Genomic DNA, 10,216 nt, shown 5'->3' on the forward strand with positions numbered 1-10,216 from the left:
TACAAAATTGTTGTACTTGCTGCCAATTTTGGAAATATTCATTATCTTGTAAATTATGATCCTTTGTGTCACATAAAGCTATTGAAAATCAAAATCAGTGTATCTAATTGAAAAGCAGAAGAAATAAAAGAAACTTAGAAACAAGAAAATATATGTACAATACATTAACATTATATAATAATATTTATAAAAGAAATATTATTTTATTATAATAATATTCAATTTTCGCAAAACTATTTAGTTAACTATTTGCTCGTTAAACTGTATATATCTTAACTTAATGCTCTATTCGAAAAGCCGAAAGCTTAAATGGGTCTTAGTCATAAAAGAAGTGGTTATAAGAGAAATCTCAAGAAGAATGTTCCATTTCCATTTCTATATTTACAGTACATTTTAACGCAGATGATAGAACGGGGAGTTTGCTTTGTATTGAATATTTATAAGAAATTCTTTTAACGCAATTATTTTCATGTTTCGTCTTCGAATATTAATTAACTCTGTAACAAGGTTATGTCATGCTCGTCCTTAAATGATTGCTCGTATTTTAAATCCAAACGCACGAAAAAGCTAATCAGCACAGAAATTCGTGACAAAAACGAAAACTAAAGACTCGGGTTTTGTACAATCTGAAGAGAGAAAAAAAAAAGAAATATTTCTTCCATTCTTTTTATAAAAATAACTTTTGTAACGCGTCAATCAAAAATAATAATTACTCCGCAGTTAATTTATATTTAGAAAATTAAAAACTATATACATATACATTATCATAATGATAAAATTGTTTTCTCTTCTTTGTGAAAGACTTTTATTTTTTTTATATACATAAAAAGAGTCGCATAGCATCTGGAGCACATAATGTGCAAACTTTCAGTACACACCATTTGCGAGATTTATGACATATTTTTCCTTTCGTATCTACTAAAATATTGAGTCAAAGCACATTTCAAGTGCCAAAACGATTTTAAGATCAATTCGAACAAATTTGTCAATAAAAACAAAATACCAACAATTCTAAAAAATATATACCGACTCCTTAGCTTCTTTTTAAAACTTTCACACTTGTTCTAATTATTTCGAACAACATTCGCGGATTCAATTTCGAACCTTATTTATTTTGTGAAATTGTGTAGCTTTGAACCATTATATTACGCTATGAAAATATAACGAAATATAACGAAAGAATAACAGGAAAAGTACATAGAAATACAACTAGCTAGTCACAAAAAATAAATTGCAAGACACCGATCGATACATTTCGACAAATAATCTCATTTGATTTAGGAATTAAGAAAAATGGCAAAAATTGTGACTTTTTCAAATATTTAATAATAAATTTTTCAAATATTTAATAATAAATTTTTGTTTGTTTTGCTTTTTTTAAATATGTTTCTTCTGAAATCGGCAAGAACTTGTTTAGCTAAGTCAATCTCTCGAGCATTAAACCAAGAATATTTCAGACAGCGTTGCTGGACAAATGTGATGGAAATTAGGAAATAGAAGAGTATAACAGGGACTATGTCAGGCAAACTCATTCACTGTGAAAAATATGGACACCGAAAATTCTGTGATACTCATAAAAGAGATGGCATTGGTGGCATGTAATCAGAATTTTTATAAAACGTGTAAAATGCTGAATTTGTTCGGAGCGATTAGCCCGATTGAAAGAGACTGGCTCGGAAAAAATTCTAAAAAGGTCGATTCGAACTCGGAACCTCTATTACTTGCAACATCTGCACTCAGACTGCGCAACCATTGGTCAAATATTTAATATAAAATACTGTTATATAAACGTGCATTGTTACTTTGAAGTTGCCCGAAACTGTGTACATTCTAGATTACGTTTGCATATAATCAGTAATTAATACAATATAGCATAATAATATATTGTAGCGTATAAAATAAACAAACCACACATAATAATTTACTTTCAGAAACTGACATTATGCTATTTTGCATATACACATAAATTAAGATTATTGATTGTATATATTAAAATTAAAGTTTGTTCTGTAAAATAAATTGAAGTTAACTGTACTGTTTTTGAACAAAAAGAGAAATTAAATTATTTTTTTTGAGATACGAACTATGTATTTTGCAAAAGGCCGCACTTAAGATCTAATATATTACGGTTAGGTAAATCACAATCGGAAAATCACCAGAGGAAAAAGCGAATGGAGGAAAAGTGAAATAATCATTTCGCGCAAAACGATACGAAAATAAGTGGTAGAATAAAACATCAGTATATAAATAAATAGGGTTTTCTCGCATTTCATGCATAACTTCACTCGGTGTAAATGTTGCAGAAAATGTCACAACAAGGGGAGCCAGCTTAACGAAAATGTTAGTTCAGGTTCAATAATTGTCTCTTTCTTTACTCTCTTTTTAGCTCTGTTTATTGTTCGTAAGCACACTTCATCTTATTATGTCCGTTAGCGTCGCACAAAAGAAAGAAAACTTTTTAGCCATTGAAAACTACAGATATCTGAAATATCTTAAAAAAAACAATACATCTCATTTAAATTAACTTACGTTGAGGTTAACTAAATTTGTAATTTTTTTTCTCAATGTTTATATTCATTTATTTTATTTTAAGTAAACTCACACATGCATAGTGTCATATATAAATTGAAATTTATAAACGTACACATTTTTAAAAATCACTACTAAAACGGATTCTAATTAAACTAGAATTTCGCGCGTGGTTATGAGAAATTGTTACACATTGATAAAAGTTTTGACAATATGATAAAGCACTTGTTTTCTAAATCCCAACAGAACTATTATAAGTCCACAATTGTTAATTATGTATTTGTGATGTTATGATAAACACAGGCCTGTGTTATTGTACGCGCGATATAATGCAAATACCGCGATAGAAATCAATAATACCATGTTCTGGTATTGAATGAGAGCCTCATCGCATTAGTCTGACGCTAATTATCGCGTCAGATAACGCTCCTGATGTTCCAGATATCCAGAACGACTGATCCTAACTTGATTGCATATGCATGGTCACGTAACAGCAATGCGAGTAAGATACAGAATAAGAAAAGAAATATAATACTATATAAGTAATTATAAAATAACTATAATAGTTGTGTAAAAAGCAACTAGTCAAATATAATACTATTAAAAAAAACTATTTAATAGTTTTTTAGTAATTTGCTAGTTTTTTCAAATCCTATTCAATCAATGAGATCAATTTTTGCATTAAAAAAAATTAATATCAGATTATTATTTAATAACTCACAATTAATAATTTACATCTAAACGGTATTTGCATCTTTGTTTTATCTCATTTTTATCCCGTGATATCTCAACTCTAACATAAATGCATTATTTCTTTTTTTTTCTGTCTCTTGCTGACATTTCAAGATGTTTTCACGAGAAAAGAGTCGCAGCCGCTTCCGGTCATAAATTAAAGTCTGTCTCTGTCGTAAACGATAATTGCAACTCTGCTGGACAGCAAATTAAACGAGTGCGGGGACAATGAGAGCAGCACACAAAGGCGGTCGAGTGCGACCGCCGTGAGTGAAGAGAGCGGTAACAAGCGCACGTGACTTCTAACTAGACGACCACGAGGAACATGAAGCGAAAGGTTAAAAAGGCGAAACAACCGCCGAGAGTGTGGTGGCCGCGGGCAGTACTACCACCAGCATTCGCAATTGCGCCGTAAAAGTCTCTCCTCGATGTAAAGCCAGTCTTTCCTTGATAAAATGGAAGAAGTCGTAAAGTGCGAAAATATGCTCGCACTTTTATTTCGCTACACGACGCGAGTGCGAAAGAAAAGATATATAGCAGATAAAAAGAAAACTTATAATGCGCGAGAGAATCCAAAAGCTGTTGCTTCTCTGCTGCTTTATTCCACAAGTGATACTAAATCTTCTCTTGAGATTTGATACTAAACTATACGTTTATTTTTGCAAAGAGTTCGGACAATTTATCCGAGGATAACAATCCTTTTTGGAACGGGATAGTGATCATTACAATCACGAAAATACTTCGTAGCGAATTACATCAAGGAAACCACTTCAGAAACGAGAATCGGTAACTCCCACGCTACATCTCAAAGCGGTTATTGCAGAGAAATTTGTATACTGAACATTTAAACTTTGCGCCTGAACGATCATTGTCTTACAACAACGCAACCAATTTCCGTGATATCGTTATTATGATTGGCCGAGATCAGTGCCACTCCTTCCGTGAAATTACACGCATTTCCTCGGTCCCTCTGTCTTGACCCCGAAATTGAGATGTTGTCCGTGAAATAGAGCGCGATAAGGAGATTCGTGAGGAGATTCTCGAATTTCACGGATACGACGCGAAAACGAACGTCAGTTTATGAAATTTGCGCGTGTGAGAAAATTGCGATGCAAACGCAATATGTGCGTTTTGAAACGTATATCGACAAAATTACAAATATAGCGAGATTGTTATCAAAAATATGAGTATGTAAATAAATATATATATTTTTTTTTATATGAGTATTTTGGTCAAATTTTATTGGTCAAAAATTATAAGACTAATTTTCAAAGTTATGCTAAATACTCTTTTAAGTATATTTACATCTACCAAAAATTAATTTTTATCCCATGTTTACTTTTCCATAAATAATAAGTTTTTCTAATAACCTCTGTTCCCTCGGCGCTGTTTAACTATGCTAATAATGTTCAAATAAAAGTTATTACCTCTACTGGTTCTCTATTGATTTCTACTTACTATACTAACATTAGATTTCCATTTAAATCTGCGTACATTCGATCCTAACCGTTTCTCTGTTTGTACGAAATTCTGATTGCAATCTAGCTCTCTGCGCACTTTTAAGTACTATTCATATTTTGATTGAATATACTCGTGTGCACAGACTGTAATATCTGAGATTAACGATGTTTTATAATATTAAATATTTTTAATAAAGAGATTCCGCGGAAAACAAAGCTTTTTTTTTTTATATACGGTCTCGAAAAATCCCCTGGGCCGAAATTCTTAAATCCAATAGCATTCGAAACAACAACCGCTCAGATAGATCCTTTAGTTTGAATTTCAATGAAGCTGTTCGTTTGAATATCGATATATTCCGGAGAACCGTCGTGTAGCGATGTATAGGTTTTCTCGAAGCGAACTTGATCGTCTCGCAGTGACGATTATGCTTATTGAGATTATATAAGACGAGTAAATTAGCCTGTCGCGTTGCTGTCCCCGGCAGCAGCACCCTTATTTGCGCAGTATCGTTCGCTCCAATCCAATAGATTGTCATTGGTAGTGGAAGTTACGACGAAGGGGAGCGAATCTACCGAGCGCGAAGAAACGAGTACGTAATAGGACTGGAAATACCACTCTCTCTCTCTCTCTCTCTCTCTCTCTCTCTCTTTTCTTTTGTAAAAAAGGGAGTTCCCATGGAAAATCGACGAGCGGGTAATAAGAATAAATCTTGGTACTGTTTTGAATACCCGGTTCTTATTGGATATACCGCATAAAGATCCTCCCATTAGTTTGTTAGTTTTACAACGGATTTATGCGTACATCTCGGTAATTTTACTTATGCGCTCGTTAAGACTGCGATCGCGTACTTAACATTCAGTGAGAACCCTGTTTGCTCTCAAAGAAAAAAAAAAGCCGATAGACTATTTTCGCGGCTATAAGCGTGACGTTAAGCCACGCCGTAAAGTAAATTACATTGTTATTAGTACTCCATAAAGTGATATTAATATCGCGGAACGAGAGCGGAGCCATTTTGCGAGATGAAAACGGAAGGAAGAGAATGTTGCACGTTACAGATATATAGACCTATGACATCCTTTTACCTTCAGCTACAAGATAATACCGCTCTTGTTCCAGGGTATTGATGCGCCTCACTTCGGGCTACAAAACACGCTACGACACGTACGTATCACGTGTGTGTTGCGTAATTCATTTTTTTTTTTTTTTATTTATGGTCAAAGATAATCAAAACAAAACACAAAGAAAACTCTGATTATTAGGCAGTCTGAGAAAAATAAAACAATCGATAACTTTTGTTTTTTTTTCTTAACCACTTGCGGTGCAAAGAAATTCACGGTTGCGCGTGCCAAAAAGACGCATCAACTGATGATAAAATTACATATGTATGAATACTAAATTTATTTATCAATAAATAAATGCGTCACAGTTGACGTGCCACGCACGTCATTTTTCTTTCTGCAACAATCGTCTGACGACGTGTGTAACACGTCGCTGGCGTTCCGGTAACAGAAGCATCTCGACATGCGTGGCACGTCTTTCCACCGCAAGTGGTTAATACTGCACGGAAAAAAAAGTTAGCTCTCACAGCTAAAAATTAGGTTTGGCTAAATTTTGGTAGTATTATGGACACCTAAGCTCTTAGTGCTACAAGACATACATATTTTGCTATTATGTCAACATATTTAGAAATATCAGCAAACTGTTTCTATGTAATAGAAAATTTTATAGCTACAAATTCAGTTTCAGCAAACCGTAATTAGCTGTGGTAAAAACTTTTTTTTCCGTGTGATTGATTTTTAGAGATATCTTTTTTGCGTATAAATTTTTTAATTTATTTACAATCTTGGAAGATTGTTAATTACCTACTTTTTTTTTAAATATACGTCAATGTACAATACATGCGTACACGTGTTATCTCACGGTGTCCGATTCGGGAAAATCTTCACATACAACAAGACGTGCATTTTCTCAATTATGTTTTATACATCATTAGCGGTGCTTAGAGACGTAATTGCCCGTAAAAATTAACGACCGTGTAGCTTGATTAGAGAAGCAATAGCAAACGCTCGCGCTGAAGTATACATCATAACAAACTAGGTCGTGTTTCCATGGCACGTTGCAGTAATAAAAAGAAGCGCAACTCTCTCGCCTTCCGTGAAGGGACGAAGACGAAAAAGAGAGTTTTCACCTTACATCTCGCGGAACAATCTCGGATATAGTTTTCCATCGCATGCATTCATCCGTAACGACTCACGAAAACACTCAAGGGCCGAGTGTTTGAAACACTCTGTCTTTCGCACCCTGTGCTGCGAATCGCGCGAAAATCAGTTTTGTTCTCGATTCGCGTAAATTAAATTCTATTTACGAAACACAATAAAAGAAATGTTACATTACTTCGTTTTGCGCCCAAGTGTTTCTTATTTTAAACAAAATTTTCATTAAATTAAATGTAACATAATTTGCTTTCTGTGTATGTTACCACTGAGAGAAAACAAAAGAAAATACGCGAGATCTACATATTAAATAATTAAAAACGTCACAGAAATAATTGACATTAACACAGAGTCTGCGAACAGCAAGGCCCTGCGCACAATAGACAAAATATTAAGAATAGAAATAAATATTAAATATTAGAAATAAGAAATTAAAATTATTTCTTTACAAAACAAAATTATTTAAATTATTTAAATTAATGCATCATAAATTAAAAAATAAGAATTTGGAATAATTAATCTATTCCGTTCTCTTGTTTAATGTAACATTATTTCAAATTCCTTTTTTTAATATTTAATTTTTTTTTTCTGTTCCTAATATTTTTTCTATTGTGCGCAGAGCCTAACTCACGCGAGTTTGATACGAACACTGAGAGAAAAATGCTTGGTATTTACAACTATAATTGCATAGTAAAATAATTATAGTTGGAATTCTTATTTTTATCGTTAATATTGTTATAATATTAGTAAAACTAACCTTATATACATGGTTTTGACAAGTATGTAAAAATTTTGCTATAAATTATAATAATTTTAAATAGTGACATAGTCAAATGTCAAATAACAGATGGTAAATAAAATACACATTTTTAAGTAATAATTACAATCACAATTATAGTAAATGTGACTATACTGTTGACATCAGCTTTACTATTTACTGGTCATAATAACTAAAAAATAAGTAAGGAAAGTAACTTAAGAAATACATTTTTATGACTACATTAATAATCTGGTTAACTATATTTTTAACTACGAATGTACTAAAGGTATCGTAGAAATTATAAAAAAAGTGGCCAGAAAAGTAATCATTTACATACAATGCATAAAATCATAGCAATAGTATATTTTAGTAACCACATTTATAAATAGCAATTTACTATTTTCCTAAAAACAATAAAAATCATATGAAATGATTTTTATAAATCATTTTAATAAAAATCATTTTATATGATTTTTATTGTTTTTAGGAAAATAGTAAATTGCTATTTATAAATGTGGTTAGTAAAAATATACTATTGCTATGATTCTATGCATTGTATGTAAATAATTACTTTTCTGGCCACTTTTTTTATAGTTTATACGATATCTTTAGTACATTTGTAGTTAAAAATATAGTTAACCAGACTATTAATGTAGTCATAAAAATGTATTTCTTAAGTTACTTTCCTTACTTATTTTTTAGTTATTATTACCAGTAAATAGTAAAGCTGATGTCAACAGTATAGTCACATTTACTATAATTGTGATTGTAATTATTACTTAAAAATGTGTATTTTATTTACCATCTGTTATTTGACATTTGACTATGTTACTATTTAAAATTATTATAATTTATAGCAAAATTTTTACATACTTGTCAAAACCATGTATATAAGGTTAGTTTTACTAATATTATAGCAATATTAACGATAAAAATAAGAATTCCAACTATAATTATTTTACTATGCAATTATAGTCGTAAATACCAAGCATTTTTCTCTCAGTGTACTTTTAGAACCAAAAAATCAACGTTCAACACTCACTCAACGTGTTGACGTGAACACAACAACAAGTTGTGTCGGCTGAACGTGACCATTGTCTTAAGTCATCTACAAAATATTGCAATATAGCCAATCAAGTACCCGCTTTCCGTAAAAATCCGAAGATTGATTCGCATCGTTGCCGCGTATTGTCGCGAGACAAAAGAGTTTGAATGATCAGAGTGGCAGCACTGTTACTGCCAATTACACACGCACCCTTGGTTAATCACGTTTGTGCAAGTCGGGCAACAGTTGAAATCGAGCAGCAGTTGAGTGTTGAGTGTTACATTTTGCCGGATAACAATTGAGAATTCGCCGATTTCATCGTTTAGAAGAATTTATAAGTAAGTAATTATATAACAAAGAGAAGCTTGATTTAATAACATATATATATATATATATAACAACATTCTTTTATAATTACAAGAAAGTAGTGTACCTGAAAATTTATTCAATATAACCTGACTGAATTTCATGTGATGCATTAGCAAAATATAAAATTATATATGTAAATTACATACAAGCAATAATATATTTTTGTTTATTATTATCTTGCCGTACAAATTAGTTTAGCAAATCGCAGACTAAAGTGGAAACTGATGTTGTTCGCGAATCGAGCCAAAATGATATTCTGTTTGTTTTTCATATTTGATAATCTATATCACGAGTCTGAATCGTGATATTCATGGCCCGGAATTATAACCACAAATTTTACTCGTTACTGTACGACAAGAGGTTAATTTCTTCTATAATTTTTCAATGAAAGACAAGAATTTTCGGCTACTTCTTTGAACAAAACTAAATTACGTGAAATACAATATCTTGTGATCACGGAATAAAGTGTCATTCAAAGCAGTAATAAAACATTTTTGCTTTTTATTGAATAATTATAGAAGAAATGAAAATTAAAAAAACTATTATTGCTTGTATGTAATTTACACGTATAATTTAATATTTTGCTATGACTCGAATAAAATTGTTATATTAAATAGATTTTCAAGAAAAACATTTTTATAGCTACAAAAAAATATGTTAGAAGACTTTTATTCATTTATTCAATCTTTATATGGTATTTTATATGAAAATATAAGAATTTTAATTTTTTTATTGATTTCTTTAACATTTTTATATATTTTTACAGGTTAAATATATTATTTTAATATTTTTAAAAGTACGATGTCTAAATTTATTGAAGAAACATTAGAAGCTTGGGGTCTTTCCGAATATATTAAGAGATTTAAAGGTTATTATTGGATTTTTATTAATATAAAGACAGAATAATTATATAGTATTTGTATTTGTTTAGATGAACAAATTGATGAGGAAGCATTTATACATATGCCTGAATCTATGATCAAAGAGATAATTCCTATAATCGGAAAGCGTTTTTGTTTTATACAAAATCGAAAAAAATTGTTTCAAAATGAAAATGAAAGTTCAGTTTTGGTAAGATAATTGTTGCATTTTATGATTTTATCTTTA

Source organism: Pseudomyrmex gracilis, unplaced genomic scaffold (assembly GCF_002006095.1).
Source record: "Pseudomyrmex gracilis isolate BER0280 unplaced genomic scaffold, ASM200609v1 scaffold_223, whole genome shotgun sequence".
Taxonomy (NCBI): Eukaryota; Metazoa; Arthropoda; class Insecta; order Hymenoptera; family Formicidae; genus Pseudomyrmex; species Pseudomyrmex gracilis.